Here is an 18,754-nt window from a genome sequence, read left to right on the forward strand (position 1 = left end):
ATCTACTGTAATTGTGTAACTATGGTATCTGAAAAAAGCTCAAACAGCTGCATGTGGCTGCTGGTGTATAGATCTGTTATATTGATGCACTTTCAATAGTTCTGTGGAATTTTCATTTGCATATTGTTTAATATGGTGTAACATTATCTAGGAAATTGTTGTGAATTGGATTCTCAGATGATATTAAATACATACTGATTATATCTTATGGTGTTTGATCATTACAAGTGACAGATATACTTCTTTTGATGGATATATTTCAGGTGAGATGATGTGTTTATTTCATTTCTGTTTTTTAATATGTTTCCAGATTGTCTGACTTGAGGAAAATATTGATTCTGTGGAGAAACGGCTTTCTGTCAGATCAGCATTAGGTGAGTGTATGGGGTTGAATAGAAAGCATTTTTTTATATTCATGCGTTTTTTTATCATGAATGTAAGAATTTTTGAATCTAGCAACTTATTTAACAAATGAGTATCCCAGCACTCCCCACTCCACACACACACACACACACGCACACACACAAATACTATGGGGAACAGAATGTTGTTCCATATAGGGGCAGTACAGTTTAAAGCATCCTGTATGTCTTTATACTAATACTTTCGATTATTTCATGGAATTTTTTGGTGAAAAACAGAACGCATAATTTCGGCAGAAATTAGGTTCTGGGTTTGAAGTACTGGGAATAGAAATTGTAGGTTTGAAATATTTGAGCTAACTTAGTAAAGTCCAGGGATTGTACATTGGAAGATCAAAATGTGCTCGAGTCATTTATCCTCTCTGAATGATGGTGGTGAGTTGTCTGTTTCTTGTGAAAAACTAGTTCAAAATCTTTACTGTGAAACTATTAATTTCCTGGGGGACTAATTTGCATGGAATTTGTTGTTTGGTCAAGCCACAAAATTAGAATTGCGACAAATAAGAAAATGCTCTATTTATCTTTGAAACTTAAAATCTGAGAATTCATGTCCCGAAACTTAGATATACCAACCTTCAGTAAATTACAAATTAGCAAGATATTTTTTTTTTGCCACAACTTTTTACCGTGAGTATTTTTGCCTGGCATCATCATAATAGGTCTGATATTTTAATTATTACAGGTAAATGCACACATTTAAGGCCATTACATAATTGAGCCGTGCCATGGGAAAACCAACATAGTGGGTGTGCGACCAGCATGGATCCAGACCAGCCTGCGCATCCGCGCAGTCTGGTCAGGATCCATGCTGTTCGCTAACAGTTTCTCCAATTCCAATAGGCTTTAAAAGCGAACAGCATGGAGCCTGACTAGACTGCGCGGATGCGCAGGCTGGTCTGGATCCATGCTGGTCGCACACCCACTATGTTGGTTTTCCCATGGCACGGCTCAATTATTTATTACACATTTAGTGTCACCATTCTTCTCGAACATTTTTTGTAACAATGTTTTTAATATGTATTATTTTTGACAATTAGTCTTACCGGTATGTTATCTTATGTTGGCAACATACCCAAGACCTACAAGGTTGTTAAGTAATTTCTTTATGATGAAATATGTGAATACCTACCTGCTTCAGGTTACTGAACTCAAACTTAAGACAAATTTGTTTGGCCTGATGTAAAAAAAAAAAGCTTTTTGCTTTTTATTTTTTTCCTGCAGGTAAAACCTAGATTAATTTTCTCCATTCTTCGACTTGGAAGCAGTTTATTACATAAATTTTGAAAGCAAGCCGGTATTTATTGCAACCTCAATTGCCTGCAGAATTTTTCGTGTTTTTTTTTCCCGAAATATTTCAGGAAGTTTGAAATTGCTTTATTCGTCTATATACAGCTACATGAAAACATATTGAACACAACAAAAATGAAAAGGATTAAGCTGAAAGCAGATTGTTATGTTGCATCACTGAGGGAAATATGATCAGGTTAAATTGTTGTAAATATTTGGTTTGATGACAGTATGTAGTAAAACAGTTGTCAAATAATGTCTTTATATCTTTATAATTTCATGTCATATAAAATGTCCCTGTGCAGATGTTTTTTGGACTTAGGAACAGGAGTATGTATATTTATTTAATTACAGCGAAATTCATTAAATTCCTTTAACTTTTTAGCTCATCTGATTTTTTGAAAAAAAATGATGAGTTATTGTCATCACTTGAGCGGTTGTCGGCGTCGGCGTCGGCGTCGGTGTCGGCGTCGGCGTCTGCGTCGGCGTTGCCTGGTTAAGTTTTATGTTTAGGTCAGCTTTTCTCCTGAACTATCAAAGCTATTGCTTTGAAACTTGGAAGACTTGTTCACCATCATAAGCTGACCCTGTATAGCAAGAAACATAACTCCATCTTGCTTTTTGCAAGATTTATGGCCCCTTTTGTACTTAGAAAATATCAGATTTCTTGGTTAAGTTTTATGTTTAGGTCAACTTTTCTCCTAAACTATCAAAGCTATTGCTTTGAAACTTGGAATACTTGTTCACCATCATAAGCAGACCCTGTACATCAAGAAACATAACTCCATCTGCTTTTTGCAAGAATTATTGCCCCTTTTGGACTTAGAAAATCAGTTTTCTTGGTTAAGTTTTATGTTTAGGTCAGCTTTTATCCTAAACTATCAAAGCTATTGCTTTAAAACTTGCAACACTTGTCCACCATCATAAGCTGACCCTGTACAGCAAGAAACATAACTCCATCCTGCTTTTTGCAAGATTTATGGCCCCTTTTGGACTTAGAAAATATCAGATTTTTTGGTTAAGTTTTATGTTTAGGTCAACTTTTTCTCTTAAACTATCAAAGCTATTGCTTTGAAACTTGCAACACTTGTTCACCATCATAAGCTGACCCTGTACAGCAAGCAACATAACTCCATCCTCCTTTTTGCAATAATTATTGCCCCTTTTGGACTTAGAAAAATCATTTTCTTGGTTGATTTATTATGTTTAAGGCAACTTTTCTCATAAACTATCAAAGCTATTGCTTTAAAACTTGCAACAGTTTTTCACAATCATAAGTGGACACTGTACATCAAGAAACATAACTCTATCCTGCTTTTTGCAAGAATGATGGCCCTTTTTAGACTTAGAAAATCATGGGTAGAACAATATTTCTATTATACAAAAAAAATCAGATGAGCGTCAGCACCCGCAAGGCGGTGCTCTTGTTAAGTTTTTTGGTTGTAAAATTATGTTTTGGTCAATTTCTTCACTATATTTAGAATATATAGATAATTAGCATGTTGCCACTGTTCTATGAAAACCGTTTACATTTTGACGTGAAATTTTTATTATGCATTTCAACTGATGATCATTCAAAAACATATGGGATTTTTCTTGTTCAAAACCTCACAAAAAAAGAAATTCATAATTTTGCTACCTCAAGATGCAAGTTATATGGGGACTGTATTGGAGACACGCTTGCTGGCACGTCCATCCGTCTGTCTGTACGTCTGTCATGTCTGTAGTTAACCACTTACAAGATTTGCATAAAACTAACATTAGTTGTGCAAAGTGCACAACTCAGGTCACAAGGTCAAAGGTCAAGGTCACAGAGGTTAAAGGTCGAATACCTCAATTTTGTGTCTGCTCCATATCTTCTTAACTCCTGGGAAGACTTTCATAAAACATTAAGACAATGTGCAATAGACAGTGTGCATGATTAGACTGTTTGTCACACACATGATCCATGGTTGTCGGTCAAAGATCAAGGTCACTATTGAAGGTCAAGTAAAAATTTGTTTCCGCTCTTTTAATCTGTATGCATATGAATAAGGCTATTTAAATGTTAAACCATGTAAAATGCTAAATTTTTAAAATGGAGTCCGGTCCATCATTCAATTTGGGCAGTACCATCTATTATTAGCTCATCTGATGTTTTGAAAAAAATTGATGAGTTATTGTCATTACTTGATTGCACCAGTGGTCGGCGCTGCCTGGGTAAGTTTTGTGTTTAGATTAGCTTTTCTCCTAAACTATCAAAGCTGTTGCTTTGAAACTTGCAACACTTGTTCAGCATCAAAAGCTGACTTTGTATAGCAAGAAACATAACTCCATCCTGCTTTTTGCAAGAATTATGACCCCTTTTGGACTTAGAATATCATGGGTAGGACAATATTTCTATTATACAGACACAAAAAAAAAATAAGATGAGCGTCTGCAACCGCAAGGCGGTGCTCTTGTTGGAAGTGGTGTTCACTGAAAATTTACTGACTGAACAGCTTACAGTGCAGACCATACAGTTAAGTTTTATGTTATGGTCAACTTTTCTCCTAAACTATCAAGCTATTGCTTTGAAACTTGCATCACTTTTTTATCATCAAAAGGAAGAAACATAACTCCATCCTGCTTTTTGCAAGATTTTTAGTATGGCCCCTTAATGGACTTAGAAAATCAGATTTCTTGGATAAGTTTTGTTTTTAGGTCAGCTTTTCTCCTAAACTATCAAAGCTATTGCATTAAAACTTGCAACACTTGTTCACCATCAAAAGCTGACTCTGTACAGCAAGAAACATAATTCCATTCTGCTTTTTGCAAGAATTACGGGCCCTTTTGAACTTAGAAAATATCAGATTTCTTGGTTAAGTTTTGCGTTTAGGTCAACTTTTCTCCTTAATGGTGAAAGCTATTGCTTTAAAACTTGGAGCAGTTATTTGCCATTAAAAGCTGACTCTGCACAGCAAGTACCATAACTCCATCCTGCTCTTTGCAAGAATTATTGCCCCTTTTGGACTTAGAAAATCATGGGTAGGACAATATTCGCGTGCACCCGCAAGGCAATGCTCTTGTTGGAAAGGGTGTTCACTGAAAATTTACTGACTCACAGAACAGCAAACAGTGCAGACCATGCAGGCTGATTTTGGTCTGCACTGGTTGCGAAGGCAAAATAACTTGCGCCAGCAGGCTAAAGGTTAAATCTGTTTTTTTTTGCTCATTTAACAAGACCTTGACAAAAAATAATTATCTGAAAATCAAAATAACATTATACAATTACTAACTAATCAAGATTTTTATCTTCATTGGCAAAAAGGGAGATTTTATTTCCTCTACATTATCCTATAATAATTATCCATTTTGCCATTTTAATTACACTACATTAGATAACTGATGAAGTAAAACTAATTAATGATGACTGTACTACCTGTCAATCACGATGTTAGATCGGAGATGACTAGATGAAATATTTGTGTGTAGTAGGGGCAGATATACTGATAAATTACGAAAACTTTTTTCTTCTGTTGTCTGCCCTAAAGCAAAACTTAATTTTTACTTTGAAACAGCTTGACATACATGTGATTAAATTTCTGGTTTAAGGTGCAATGTGTACTTTGTAACTGTTGTATGAAAATTATGCTAAAGCCTTGGATTTTGTGTTTGTAGCTGCTATTCAAGAGTGGATTTTGAAAAAAAAAGCACATTGGTCATTTTGGTGACATAGACAGATATTAACAGGTAGAAATATGTTTCATTTATCCATGTTTGTTTGTATGTAAGCTTATTTTCAGCCACCAGGGCAGCTCCTCCAGAAGACTGTTAGTAATGTTAGTGGGAGGATAGTGCAAGATACAAAAGATGCTCCAATTCCAGAAGCTTCCCTGGTTCTTTAGCATGCCAGGTGTAAAGAACCCATACATGGGACTCTTATCCCAATGTCAGTAATTCTTAGTTGGGAGGAGCAAGGCTCGAACTCACAATCCCTTATTTCGTAGTCATACAGTGTTTCCACTGGACCACTGTGTCCATTCTCGGTATTTAGCACGTCTCCATATAAACAATTAACACCTATATTATGTCTGTACTGCATGACAAAGAAAAGCTTTCCTAATTATTTTGCAAACTATAGGAGTTGTTATTTGAATAAAAATGTCAATCTGTCACAACAAAGTACTGTTATTTTGCTTTTTATGAACATGTAGGGGGGAAAAAATGTGCATACCCCTTTATGTTGGTCGACCAACAATATTTCATTTGATGAAATAGTGGTTTGCATTTTGTTCCATCGATTTTAAAAAAAAATTAAGTTCCTGATTCAGTATGGCAAAAAATTTAGGTCATTCACATATCTAAGTTAGAAAAAGGGTAGAGATGTCAACTACTTGTTTCACGTCAAAGGGAGGTAATTACAAGATTTGATAGAATACTTGTTTCATCTTAAAGGGAGGTGATTATAAAATTTAATAAGACTTGTTTCACCTTAATTACAAGATTTGTTGGCATACTTGTTTCATCTTAAAGGGAGGTAATTATAAAATTTGATAAAAGACTTGTTTCATCTTAAAGGGAGGTAATTATAAAATTTAATAAGACTTGTTTCACCTTAATTACAAGATTTGTTGGCATACTTGTTTCATCTTAAAGGGAGGTAATTATAAAATTTGATAAAAGACTTGTTTCATCTTAAAGGGAGGTAATTATAAAATTTGATAAAAGACTTGTTTCATCTTAAAGGGAGGTAATTATAAAATTTAATAAGACTTGTTTCACCTTAATTACAAGATTTGTTGGCATACTTGTTTCATCTTAAAGGGAGGTAATTATAAAATTTGATAAAAGACTTGTTTCATCTTAAAGGGAGGTAATTATAAAATTTGATAAAAGACTTGTTTCATCTTAATTACAAGATTTGTTGGCATACTTGTTTCATCTTAAAGGGAGGTAATTATAAAATTTAATAAGACTTGTTTCACCTTAATTACAAGATTTGTTGGCATACTTGTTTCATCTTAAAGGGAGGTAATTATAAAATTTGATAAAAGACTTGTTTCATCTTAAAGAGAGGTAATTATAAAATTTGATAAGACTTGTTTCATCTTAGAGGGAGGTAATTACAAGATTTGATAAAAGACAACAGAGCATAATTATATCCTCACTCAGTAATTTAACTTACAAAATTCATCAGATGAAATCCAATCAGAATTATGTATGAAAAATGAAAAAAATCACGAAATGTATTGACTAGACTGGCTCCCGTCCCTATGTTTGTTCTTATTTACATATATCAGTTTTCTTCATTAAGAGGGAAGTTACTCCAGAAGGTTGTTTCTACATTGAGATTTTTTATTGCCCCTGGCTCCGAACATAGGTATGGTTCAGCCATCAGATAAAATTGTGCTGTTTTATAGGCATAATATTTTCTTACAAAATGTTTCCAGTATTTATATAAAAATAACCATGCAGCCAGGGAGCCAGGCTATGTATTGACCATTGGATTTTGTTTCCAGATTTTTTCAGTTTGGGAAGTACAGATAATTTCATTTGTTAGAAATTGATAAGTAAAAGTAAAAACAAAGGAACTCGGTGTGCTATAGATTGAGCATTTAGCAGTAAAATACTCGGTACTTTTGTCAATATGAAGAAATCTTCTGAGTTAGTCAGACATGTTATGATTTATATCCAACTCATAAAATATCAACTGAAATGATTATAAGTGATTCATATTTTGTTATCATCATATTTTATAGGCATTTCTGTCTCTTTTACATATTTTAGGGTGCTGAGACATGCTTCTTTAAGAACAAACAATTTTTTATACTTGGCAATAATGATGGTGATTAATGGTAAATTTAAAAGATAAAAATTACACATAAAAAAAAAAATCTTTAAAAAAAAAAACTGGAACACTTACCTGATCATAACCAAAATGAGCCGCACCATGAGAAAACCAACATAGTGCATTTGCGGCCAGCATGGATCCAGACCAAACTGTTCGCTAACGGTTTCTCTAATTGCAGTAGGGTTTAATTGAAAGCAAACAGTATGGATCCTGATCAGACTGCACAGATGTGCAGGCTGGTCTGGATCCATGCTGGTCGCAAATGCACTATGTTGGTTTTCTCATGGTGTGGCTGAAATTATATCAAAAATCTTGTGAGAATTTTTTTATGAAATAAATGAAAATACACAATTACCTAATGAATAGGCCATGCTTGGGTGCTGATGAATGAATATTTTATGTATTTTATACTTTCTATATATAAATAGATTTTATCATTTATCTTGACAGAATAATTACAACAAATTGACACACAGCTGGGTAATTTCGTGTAATCATTAAATTAAACTTAAGATTTAAGAAATGATTTCATTCCTGACAAAAAATGATAAAATCTTTTAATAGTTTAGGGCTTTTTGCACTTGTTAAGTTAATTGTTGTCTGTCCGAATTAGGAAAGAGTTTTCCTTTTATAATTTGCTTGTTTGTGGGAAGACCACAGGGGAATCACAGGAAGAATTCGAAACCATTTAGAAGTCATTAAATGCATTGTCTGTATATTCAGCTTATAGCGTCTCTGTATTTGTCCTAGAAGGTGTTCAGCGGGAATTTTCCTTGCAGTTGTGATTTTTGAAATTTACTTTTTTTGGCCAGTTTGCTCACAAAGATAAACTTTTTAGCATAGGATTATGTTGAATTATCTTGCTTATAACGAAAGATAGGATTACAAGAAAACTTTTCAAGTAATCTCAAAGATTTGCATTTACTTTTATATATTATTACATTAGTATTTCAGTAGAAAAACATATTTACCTCCCTTTTGTCTTATCTTAGGTGCACAACCATTAGAATATAAGTGTATTGATAATTAGTTTAAAAACTTGCCTTGATGCCAGGTTCAGATTTTTCAATCAAGTGGATGCAGTGGATCAGAGGTCATACTGTCCGACTATGAAACCAGTGGATTTGAGTTCAGTCCCTTACTTACTTCAGCTAAAAATAAATAACATTTGTATCACAGACTTGTGTAAAGGTGCTTTTCGCCTGGCATACTAAAAAACCAGGGAAGGTTCTGGAATACGAGCATATTCTGTATCTTGCACTATCCTCCCACTAAATACTAGCAAACTTCTGGAGGTGTTGTTCATTTTGGTTACTGGTGGCATTTATTCAAAAAGCTTTAACACAGTGTGTTGTAGTCTGATACACACAGATTAGCAGAGAGCACAGATCTACGAATCTCGGGGTAGTGAGTTCGGTCCCGGCGGCCGGGGTGTAAATATGTTCTCCATGATGGTTTGATAAATGACATTGTGTCTGATATCATTCATCCTCCACTTCTCATTCATGTGGGGTCTTCAAGTTGGCAGTTTCTTGCAGAGAACAGGTTTGTACTGGTACAGAATCCAGGAACACTGGTGAGGTTAACTGGCTGTCGTTACATAACTGAAATACTGTTGAAAAATGGGTTTAACAATACATAACAGAAATAATGTTGAAAAATGGCATTAAACCCAAAACAAACAAAAAAGTAGAACTGATCACATGTAAAATTAGGGAAAAGAATGATTCTGTATTTCTAACTTTCAATCAACGTGCATTAAAGTGCATAAAATTGCCAGATAAATGCAAAAAAAAGAAAGAATGATAATTTGAGGGTAAAATGCATTAGCTCAAATGACTGTGTTTTAAAATTCTACAAAAGTGGTCATAAAACTAAACTACTTCTTCCATTCGTAATAAAATGAATGAAACTATAATTGTGTATCTTTTCCGCCAGCTTTATGGCGGAAATAAGGTAGTATTTGGTAAGCCATTTTCAATTATGTTCTCGACTGCTTTGATAAGTCAATAGAAAATTGCCTTAAGATGGCAAATAATGGTCATTTAACCAAGGGGTAATTTCTGCTGTGGTTTGCAATTTTCCCCTCCATAAAACATTTCAATTTCCTTAGTAACAAGATTAAAGTGCAACTAATGGAAAGATACTGTAAAAATAGTTTAATATTTTAAGAAAACTTTGAGTTTAGTCAGAAATACATCCTGCTGTTAATTATTTACAGATTTATTTACTGGGTGAGGTAAATTATCAAATTGATTCTGAAACTTCTTGTTCATAGTTTACAGAATAGAAAATTAAAAAGTAACTCGCTATTTGTCATTTACTGTGTTTTTTTGTGTACAAGAATGGAAACAGCATTGAAGTTAAGTACAATCATTTATTATGTCTCCCCCAGGAGACATATTGTTTTTGCCCTGTCCGTCCGTCCGTCCTTCCGTCCGTCCGTACGTCACACTTCATTTCCGAGCAATAACTGGAGAACCATTTGACCTAGAACCTTCAAACTTCATAGGGTTGTAGGGCTTCTGGAGTAGACGACCCCTATTGTTTTTGATGTCACTCCGTCAAAGGTCAAGGTCACAGGGGCCTGAACATTGAAAACCATTTCCGATCAATAACTAGAGAACCACTTGACCCAGAATGTTGAAACTTCATAGGATGATTGGTCATGAAGAGTAGATGACCCCTATTGATTTTGGGGTCACTCCGTCAAAGGTCAAAGGGCACAGGGCCTGAACATTGAAACCATTTCCGATCAATAACTAGAGAACCACTTGACCCAGAAATGTTGAAACTTCATACGATGATTGGTCATGAAGAGTAGATGACCCCTATTGATTTTGGGGTCACTCCATCAAAGGTCAAGGTCACAGGAGCCTGAACATTGAAAATCATTTCCGATCAATAACTAGAGAACCACTTGACCCAGAATGTTGAAACTTCATAGGATGATTGGTCATAAAGAGTAGATGACCCATATTGATTTTTGGGTCACTCCATCAAAGGTCAAGGTCACAGGGGTCTGAACATGGAAAACCATTTCGATCAATAACTAGAGAACCACTTGACCCAGAATGATGAAACTTCATAGGATGATTGCACATGCAAAGTAGATGACCCCTATCGATTTTGGGGTCACTCCATTAAAGGTCAAGGTCACAGGGGCCTGAACATTGAAAACCATTTCCGGTCAGTAACTTGAGAACCACTTGACCCAGAATGTTGAAACTTAATAGGATGATTGGTCATGCAGAGTAGATGACCCCTAACAATTTTGGAGTCACTCTGTGAAAGGTCAAGGTCACAGAGGCCTGAACATTGAAAACCATTTCGGGTCAGTAACTTGAGAACCACTTGACCCAGAATGATGAAACTTCATAGGATGATTGGTCATGCAGGGTAGATGACCCCTAACGATTTTAGGGTCATTCTGTTAAAGGTCAAGGTCACAGGGACCTGAACATGGAAAACCATTTCCAATCAATAACTTGAGAACCTCTCGACCCAGAATGTTGAAACTTCATAGGATGATTGTTCATGCAGAGTAAATGACCCCTATTATTTTTGGGGTCACTCCGTTAAAGGTCAAGGTCACAGGGGCCTGAACATTGATAACCAGTTCTGATCAATAACTTGAGAACCACTTGACCCAGAATGTTGAAACTTCATAGGATGATTGAACATGCAGAGTAGATGACCCCTATTGATTTTGGGGTCAGTCTATTAAAGGTCAAGGTCACAGTGGCCTGTTCATGTAAAATCATTTTGTGGAAATAACTTGAGAACCACTTGACCTACAATGTTGGAACTTAATAGGATGATTGGACATGCAGAGTAGATGACCCCTATTTATTTTGAGGTCACTTGATCAAAGGTCAAGGTCACAGGAGCCTGAACAGTGACTTGAGAACCACTAGGCCAAGAGTGTCGAAATTTAGCGGGATGACTGGACATGCCAAGTAGATGATCCCTATTGCAGCCAACCATCAGTGTTTCTTTGACTTTCACTCCTGACCCCTATTGACTTCTTGCTTATAGGACTTTGCATTGGGGGAGACATGCGCTTTTTTACAAAAGCATTTTCTAGTTAACCCTTAGTCTGCTAAATTTCTAAAATGGACTGGTCCATCATTCAGTTTGGGCAATACCATTTATTATTCAAAGGGGTGTTCACTGAAAATTTACTGACTGAATAGCGAACAGTGCAGACCATGATCAGACTGCACGGATGTGCAGGCTGATCTTGGTCTGCACTGGTCGCAAAGGCAGATACAGTTGCCGCCAGCAGGCTAAAGGTTAATATCTTTTGGATTAATGGGTACCTTTCAGGATATTCAGAATGTCAAAATTAATGTAACGGTCTCTGTAGTATTAAATAAAGGTACCCATTAATAAAGCTCTTATAAAGCATATTTCTGAAGTTTAATATCTTTTATATTTTAACTATAATAATTGATATTTGTTGCATCTTTATAGCTGCACTTGTGTCTGTGCACAGTGAAGTAATTAATATTGGTGGGGTGGACAATTTTTTTTTAACCCACAAAATTAAGTCCTAGGGAATAAGTAAAACTCAGTTTTGTTTTATATTTAAAGTTTTAAATCCTTGGATTTGTGTCTCAGCAAATTTAATTTATTGTAGCTGCTGCAATGGCTAAAACCAAGAAATTTTGTGTTAACCTTTAGCTTGCTGGCGGCAAATGATTCTGTCTTTGCGACCAGTGCTGGCGGCAAATAATTCTATCATTGCGACCAGTGCTGGTGGCAAATGATTCTGTCTTTGCGACCAGAGCAGACCAAGACTTTTCGCTGTTCAGTCAGTAAATGTTCAGTTAACACCCTTTGAATATTGAATAATAAATGGTATTGCCCAAATTGAATAATGGACCAGTCCATTTTAGAAATTCACCAGGATAAGGGTTAAATAATTTCTCAGTAAAAAGATTTTCTTCCTGTATGCATGAGCCTAAGTGAATTTTGCTTAGTGGGTTTAGAGCACCAGACTTATGACCAGGAGGCCATGATAGGTTTCAAACCCTGGACAAGGCGTGAAGATTCTCCATAATGATTTTATTCAAGACAGTATGTTATATGTCACACCCACTCCTTCACCTTTGATTTACTTGGAGGCGTTGTCATTTACTTGTGGAACACATGGTGAGGCTAAACTGAAGTACCGTAATAAAAGGAACAGACAACAACAAAACAACAAACATAAATGCATGCATGTTTATTTTTATACTGAATATTCTAGGTCTGAACCCTGCTCTGATGGTATACCAGGGAGTATTTTCACTTGACATTTGTTTGTATTTAATAAAGAGGTTGTATAAATTGTTTGTGAAAATGAATTTCTTAGACTGTTTGACTTGGTAGGTCCTAAATGCTTTGGCATGTTTGCAAATATTTATAAAGTTTTTAGTCTTAAGTATGCATTTTCTCTTGCAGTAGAATGGAAACAATGTTCTAAAGATTAAAGGTGAAGCCAAATATCTGACTTCTAGGATTCATTTGCCCCTTTGATTACTGCTGATTCAAGTGTTTTTGCCCTGCACATATATCAGAGATTTTTCTTTGCATATATATCAGAAGTTTGCCCTGCACATATATCAGAAGTTTGCCCAGCACATATATCAGAAGTTTGCACTGCACTGCACATATACGAGAGGTTTTTCTTTGCACATATATCAGAAGTTTGCCCTGCACATATATCAGACGTTTGCACTGCACATATGTCAGAAGTTTGCCCTGCACATATATCAGACGTTTGCACTGCACATATATCAGACGTTTGCACTGCACATATATCAGACGTTTGCACCGCACATATATCAGACGTTTGCACTGCACATATATCAGATGTTTGCACTGCACATATATCAGAGGTTTTTCCTTGCACACATGTCAGAGGTTCTGGCGTGCACACATATCAGAAGGTTTGCACTGCATGCATATCAGAAGGTTTGCACTTCACATATATCAGAGGTTTTGCTCTGCACATATATCAGATGTTTTGCTTTGTACATATTTGAGGGTTTGCACTGTACATATATCAGAGGGTTTGCTCTGTACATATTGGAGGGTTTGCACTGCACATATATTAGAGGGTTTGCTTTGCGCATATATCAGAGGTTTTGCTCTGCACATATATCAGATGTTTTGTTTGCACATATATCAGAGGTTTTGCTCTGCACATATATCAGAGGCTTTGCTTTGCTCTTATATCAGAGGTTTTGTCCTGCACACATATCAAAAGGTTTGCTTTTCACATATAACAGAGCTTTTGCTCTGCACATATATCAGAAGATTTTTATCTTCACGTATATCAGAGGTTTTTGCTCTTCACATATATCAGAGGTTTTGCTATGAACATATGTCATAAGTTTCTGCTATGCACATAAGTCATAGGGTTTGCTCAGCACATATAACAGAGGTTTTGTTTTGCACATATATCAGAGGTTTTGCTCTGCACATAATCAGAAAATTTTACTCTTCACATATAACAGAGGTTTTGCTCTGCACATATATCAGAAGTTTTTACTCTTCACATATATCAGAGGTTTTGCTCTGCACATGTATCAGAAATTTTGCACTTCACATATATCAGAGGTTTTGCTCTGTACATATATCAGTGGTTTGCAGGATGCACTTATATCATAGGTTTTTGCTCTTCACATATATCAGAGGTTTTGCTCTGAACATTTATTAGAAGTTTTTGCTCTTCACATATATCAGAGGTTTCGCTTTGCACATATATCAGAAGTTTAGCACTTCATATATATCAGAGGTTTTGCTCTTCACATATACCAGAGGTTTTGCAGGCTGCATATATATCAGAGGTTTTTGCTCTTCACATAATATCGGAGGTTTTGCTATGCACATATATCAGAAGTTTGCTATGCACATATATCAGACGTTTTGCCCATTACACGCATCAGAAGGGTTGCACTTAACATTATTATATCAGGGGTATGGCCTGTACATATATTGGAGGATTTGCCTGAAATAATGCAAAGAAGGCAATGTAACAGACCAGCAAAACTTTCACATTTTTTTTTGGATGCACAACTTGAGCTTAAATTTATAACATCCAGAAAAAGTGTTGTGATAATTCAAAACGCCGTGGGCATGCAGAGCATTAGAATAGTATATAATAGAGCATTAGAATAGTATGAAATTACTAGCAAATCCAGTAGTAATTGTCACAAATGATTCCGAAGATATCCTAGCCCTTCAAAGCTTTTAACTTGGCCTTATGATAGATAAATATGGGAGAATCACTGCTTGTGATGGATCTGTTAAGATATAATAGCGATATAATACAGTTGTTGAACTTTGAAGTGGGGTTTTAACTCCAGGGATATAAGATACTTATATACTTTTGCAGTTGTAAATTATATGCTATTATCATTAGGTTTATAAAAGCATTTGATGCTATTTTAGACTAATTTCATAATGCTTGAGTTGGAATTTATTGTATACTGTGAATTCGTTAAATTTCATGGGCATGGAAAGATGTGGTTTTGACCATGGGGAAATGAATTCGTGGTTTTCAAGTTTTGAACACAAAATAAATGGGAATATTAGATCTACTTGCACTTTGAAATTTAATTTTGTAGAGTGACACAACCACGAAATCCACGAAAATTAGTCGCCCATGAAAATTAATGATTTCGTAGTATTGTGGACATTTTAAATGATTCATTTTATTGTGATAATTCTTATGGGAATTTTATGCAGCAAGATCAAACTACATGGTTTTTGTTTTAACATTTACAGATGACATTCAGTGTGTTTCAAAAGGACAGATTTGAAAAGCATAATTCTATAAAATCTTCCAGTGGATTTTTGTTGGATTTAATCAAATTGGTAATATAAATGGATATTTTACATTTTATTCATTTTTGAATACAAGATAGACAGTTTTTACTCAGCCTTTCAGATTTTGGTAATTAAATGTTTTCAGGATTATCATTATAAATTCTTGCACTCTGTTTGTTTCATGCATGAATGTTTTCAATTAGCATTAACATTTAATTACTTTTGAATAGATCAAAAGATGCTTTAAAGATGGTCTTATTTAATTTAATGCATAAGTTTATAACCCTTTTTTTTAATTATGTACTAGGAACAAAAGTTTTGAGTAATAAAGTCTTGAGTCATAAAGAAAGATTAAAATAAGAAATGTATGTTTTATATATTGTGTTATTTCTTTTGATTGTCTATAAAATTTCCTGTTTTGTCATTTTCTTTTTCGCAAGTCTTGTGTGTGTGTATGTGTGTGTTTGGTTTAAATCTTTTTCAGCATTTTTTTTTTCAGTCATATAAGACGGTATATACTTGTAGCAGTGGGCACAATGCCCAACTTTATAGTGCTACCTCACTGTAATATCACACCGTAGACACGTGACAAAACCCAACCAAGTCTCATTATACTAACACTGGGCTGACCAGTCCTAGCACTATCCTCATAATACTGTGCGCCAAGTGAGGAAGCTACTAGTACCATTTTTTACATCTTTGGTATGACGTGGCCAGGGATCGAACCCACGACCTCCGGCACTCAAAGGGGGCGCTCTACCACTAGGCAGTTTCTGAAATCATACACAAAAGTTATGAGATTGTTCTTATATTCTTGTCATTGCTTGAGCAAAGTTAATTTTAAATCATGTTATAAAACTGTCTTGTTGCTGGTTTAGAAAATCAAATAGTTTTGACTTACTTTTAGTCACTGTAGTAAATACTTAATGAATAGACACTACCAGATTTATATAGTGCTTCTTCATGATAAACACGTTCAAAGGGGCTGTACATAACGCAGGGCGCCAAATTCATCCTCTAATAGTACAGACACAGAGAGATCTGACTAGAGGGACAAAGTGAGACGAAGCCCCCAAAACAGAGAGGGAGAAATCCTTCTTAGATACAGGCCTGTCTGGCTAACTTAGCCTAGCTCTTTGTGAATATAGTCTTTAGTATATAATGTAATGACATAGAATAAAAAAGAAAGTGTAATAGTCAGTGACAACTTTTTCAAAAAAAAAATCATTACATGACTTGATCCAGTTTTAACCATTTAAAGATGTAGAATTTCTGCTTGAAGGCAGAATTGAAATCTATCCAAAACTGTCTGCTTTATATATCTTATGTGTATTTGGCATGTTAAGGATCCCATGGGTCACATCTGTATACATCTATTTCTAATATTTTATTGATATTTGTTATCTTTTATCTGGCCAAGTAATTTGCTCTGCAAGCAAAACACAAAAAATAAAAGAGATTTTTTCTTTAGATGTTGAATTGAAAAAGGATAGGATTTTGTCATACACTGCATGTGAAACAATTTTAAATTTTGTGGGCAAAAAAAAATTGTGGTTTGTGCAGAAATAAATTTTTCATGGGGATTTAAAACAATGAATAGCCTTTTGACAGCAAGTGACTCTGCCTTTGGATGTGCAGGCTGATCTTGATCTGCACTGTTTGCTTTTCAGTCAGTAAATTTTCAGTGAATTCGCCTATTACTACTAAAAATGGTATTAAACCTTAAAGCAAACAATACCACGGGTGATAAATGCGCAATCCAATTCCTGCTGGGAATACGCTTAAAATAGGTCGCACGGCGTCCGGTGCTGGTGTTGCGCGTAAAAAAGACGAAATTGAGGTATACATGTGACCTGACGATTTCGCTTTGTCATGAGACAAGAATAATATTTCTCGAAAAAAGCAAAATGCTATTTGAGACAAATATGATCATACATCATATATGTAAAATATTTGGTTTGTAATTTATGATTTGGCTCCTCTGTCACAAAAAGTCAGGCGACACGAAGCGTGAAAAAACATGAAATCAACAAAAATGGCAGTTTCTGACCTCATATGCCTAATCTGAGGACATCTGATGTTTTTAGCTCACCAGAGCACAAAGTGCTCAGGGTGAGCTATTGTGATCACTCACCGTCCGGCGTCCGTCCTTCCGTCTGTCCGTCCTTCCTTCCTTCCGTCCGTCCGTCCACACTTTCCTTTAAACAACATCTCCTCCTAAACCAACAGGCCAATTTGATGAAACTTCACAGGGATGTTCCTTGGATGGTCTTCTTTAAAAATTGTTCAAAGAATTGAATTCCATGCAGAACTCTGGTTGCCATGGAAACAGAAAGGAAAAACTTTAAAAATCTTCTTCTCAAAAACCAGAAGCCCTAGAGCTAAGATATTTGGTTTGAAGCATTGCCTAGTGGACCTCTGCCAAATTTGTTCAAATCATGACCCGGGGGTCAAAATTGACCCCGCCCTAGGGGTCACTTGATTTTACATAGGAAAATCTTAAAAAATCTTCTTCTCAAAAACCAGAAGCCCTAGAGCTTAGATATTTGACATGTAGCATTGCCTAGAGGACCTCTACTAAAGTTGTTCAAATCATGAACCCAGGGTCAAAATTGACCCCGCCCTAGGGGTCACTTGATTTTACATTGGAAAATCTTCAAAAATTTTCTAAAAGTAAACTGAAGGCCTAGAGCTTAGATATTTCACGTGTAGCATTGCCTAGTGGACCTCTACAAAATTTGTTCAAATCATGACCCCCAGGGTCAAAATTGACCCCGCCCCAGAGGTCACTTGATTTTACAAAGGAAAATCTTCAAAAATTTTCTAGAAATAAACCAGAGGGCCTAGATCTTAGATATTTAATGTGTAGCATTGCCTAGTAGACTTCTACAAAATTTGTTCAAATCGTGACATCCGGGGTCAAATTGACCCCGCCCAATGGGGTTACTTGATTGTACATGGAAAAATTTCAAATTTTTCTAAAAATAAACCAGAAGGCCTACAGCTTAGATATTTGACATGTAGCATTGCCTAATGGACCTCTACAAAATTTGTTCAAATCCGGCCCAGGGGTCACTTGATTTTCCATAGGAAAATCTTCAAAAATTTTCTAAAAATAAACCAGAAGGCCTACAGCTTAGATATTTCACATGTAGCATTGCCTAGTGAACCTCTCCAAAATCTGTTTAAATCATGACCCCCAGGGTCAAAATTGATCCCCGTCCCAGGGGTCACTTGATTTTACATAGGAAAATCTTCAAAAAATTTCTAAAAAATAAACCAAAAGGCCTAGGTCTTAGATATTTGACGTGTAGCATTGCCTAGTAGACTTCTACAAAAAAAATTCTAATCATGACCCCCGGGGTTAAATTGACCCCGTCCCATTGGGTCACTTGATTTTACAAAGGAAAAT

General features: G+C 35.5%; 1 protein-coding gene across 3 annotated transcripts in view; it reads left to right on the forward strand.

The window, feature by feature from the left end:
• Nucleotides 1-318: 318 nt before the first annotated feature.
• LOC123531374 (transmembrane protein 198-like) overlaps nt 319-18,754 on the forward strand; it is a 61,605-nt gene continuing 43,169 nt past the window's right edge. The window contains exons 1-3 of one of the 3 annotated variants that reach the window (XM_053517245.1): nt 327-374; nt 5,349-5,420; nt 15,301-15,390. The gene's annotated coding sequence lies outside the window, so the exon portion shown is untranslated. Of the gene's footprint in view, nt 375-5,348; nt 5,421-15,300; nt 15,391-18,754 lie in introns of all 3 variants that reach the window. The other 2 variants (XM_045312247.2, XM_053517247.1) reach the window with 2 other exon arrangements.

Source organism: Mercenaria mercenaria, chromosome 11 (assembly GCF_021730395.1).
Source record: "Mercenaria mercenaria strain notata chromosome 11, MADL_Memer_1, whole genome shotgun sequence".
NCBI lineage: Eukaryota > Metazoa > Mollusca > Bivalvia > Venerida > Veneridae > Mercenaria > Mercenaria mercenaria.